The 2,500-nt window shown below is 33.7% G+C and overlaps 2 protein-coding genes across 2 annotated transcripts in view; both read right to left on the reverse strand.

Moving 5' to 3' along the window:
- The window catches only part of LOC137632681 (methyltransferase-like protein 22), a 533,866-nt gene that overhangs the window by 417,810 nt on the left and 113,556 nt on the right, over positions 1 to 2,500 (reverse strand). The gene's annotated exons all lie outside the window — the stretch shown is intronic.
- The window catches only part of LOC137632437 (uncharacterized), a 21,878-nt gene that overhangs the window by 949 nt on the left and 18,429 nt on the right, over positions 1 to 2,500 (reverse strand). The gene's annotated exons all lie outside the window — the stretch shown is intronic.

A 2,500-nucleotide genomic window follows, 5' to 3' on the forward strand; every position in this document is an offset into this window, starting at 1 on the left:
AGAAATACTCCAAACTGCCAACCATTGAAACGTTCTTCCATTGACTAAGTCAGAGTTGTGCAAATTATTAGATAGTGGGCATGATCGGAAAATATAATTGATGGTGTGGGCATTTTCTTAACATTCACAGGAATGGTCAGATATGACCAGATTGCCATCTGTTCTGACCAGTCAGCTCTAGCTCTGTTGAGAAGGTGACATTGGCCAAGTAAGATCAAGGGGTGTCAGAAATGTTTGAACCACCAGAATTTATTATTATCATTATTATTATTATTATCATTAAAGTTATTTGGAATAATTTATATGAAATTATATGGGGATTGCAAGGGTGAAAATTTGCGATATTATTAAGTTTCTTTTAAAGGTTACTGCAATCAATAGATTAGACACTAATGATGTGGTCAATTAGCGTAGCGTCTAAAAGTACAAAGACTATTTCAGGGAACAGATAAGGATCTAATTTCAATCTCCCTATGATGTATATTTGAAAAGAGTTTTGCGACACTAAGGATCATTCAATTATAATAATGATCCTTTTCCAAGAATCCTGGATGAATGTGGATGTTACAGGTGACTTATACTAGAACAGACACTTATAAAAAATGGCTTATCTGTTATCATTACACTAATAAGGTTTTTTTTAATGCTACTTCTCAAAAGGTTTATATGTACATAGGACCTCTTTAATGTCTACTTGCTTAATCTGAATGAAAATCTAAAAGGAAATTTACAAGAAAATCAGAGTAAGCATTCTTCGTATTATACTTGGAAATGAAAAGGCAGACTGCGAAATATTGGGGAGAGAGAGAGAGAGAGAGAGAAGAGAGAGAGAGAGAGAGAGAGAGAGAGAGAGAGAGAGAGAGAGAGAGAGAGCACTAGATATTCCTGAGAAAATAGACGTGAATCAATTTAATTGAGTTACTCCATTTTATACTAAAGATAAGATGATTTTGGGAAAATGTTCTATAAGCAATATTTAAATGTGAAAGGTCTCTCTCTCTCTCTCTCTCTCCTCTCTCTCTCTCTCTCTCTCTCTCTCTCTCTCTCTCTCTCTCTCATAATTACGTTTTTCTCAAGGGTCAAGGAGTTATAATAAAATATATAAAAAAATAAGTAAAAGCTGATTTACATTACCTTAAACACTAAAATGGATGTTTATTACAATTAGTAAAAAAATTGAAATTTAAATACGAAATAAAAACATGGTAAACCTTTGCTTATATTCTATTGGCATTGAAGGCATATCCTTCTGTATACTTAATTTGAGTCGTGGCAGTAGAAAAAAGTCATCATCTCAAGATGGAAAGAACCTTTTAAAGTCGAACTTTTTTCTCAGTATTCGAAGAAAGTAGCGTTTTCAATACCTAGAATTTCATTGGGATTGAATACCAAGGAGATATTTTATGCTGAAATTGTATAGGATGTCATAAAAAAAGTTGATATGGAAAAGAAAATATGGAAAACAATAAATAAAAATTTGTGCGCATTTATTGAAATCTTAAAAACATATTTTTCCATCATTTGAAAAACTATACGTAAGGAAAACCTCTTAACAAAATTAATCATGAGTCATTTTTGGACGTTTATATTACAAAAACTTCTTACAATGAGAGAGAGAGAGAGAGAGAGAGAGAGAGAGAGGAGAGAGAGAGAGAGAGAGAGAGAGAGAGAGAGAGAGAGAGAGAGAGTTGTAAACGTTACCAAAAAATATTCTATTAAAAACTTGCACTAATACCTGCGAAGAAACCATTACAAACATTTCCAGAGTAATTAAAGGTAAAAGATATCAGTTTAATACGAAGGTATATACAGAAGCAATTAGAGCCAACTTAAAACGGCATAAGGGAACCGCCAAATTTTAATCCTCGAACCAGTTCAATACAAATTTCAATGATGGTGGAGTCGATGAACAGAAATATTAGCAAATGATTTAGGAGCCAGGTTAATGGTGTGCATTTTCAAAAAGATTAGTCATAAAGATGTTTTAGACTGAACTGATAAAAAATGAACGGCCTTGAATGAACGTTTGTTGGGGTTAATGATAAAACATCCGATGATAAAACGTAACTGAATATATGGTTTTAATGACTGATATATGAACGGAATTGCATATATATTATGAGGAGCCATTATTTCTAGCTTTCTGTAATGGCAATTACTCAACATGAACTTCAATTATTGAAGCTTGGAATATCTTTAATTTAAATCAGAATTGGAGATTCTGATTAGAGCATTTTAATTACTATAGTCTCAACACAGATTCCGGGCGAAATAAGCCCCCCCCCCTGATGACGTCATAGCCAATCACGTTGCCTTCTGCTGCCAATTGGCTATACGTCATCAGGGGGCGGGGCTTCTTTCACCCGGAATGTCTGTGGCGACTACAGTAAGTTTCCTAGCTAAGAGATTGATAGAAAAGCTACACATATTGGTTTGTTGTAATATTTTTGGTCCGTATTTCCTTTTGTAGCATGAAAACGAACGTCAATCGAATCTAATG

Source organism: Palaemon carinicauda, chromosome 41 (genome assembly GCF_036898095.1).
Source record: "Palaemon carinicauda isolate YSFRI2023 chromosome 41, ASM3689809v2, whole genome shotgun sequence".
Taxonomy (NCBI): Eukaryota; Metazoa; Arthropoda; class Malacostraca; order Decapoda; family Palaemonidae; genus Palaemon; species Palaemon carinicauda.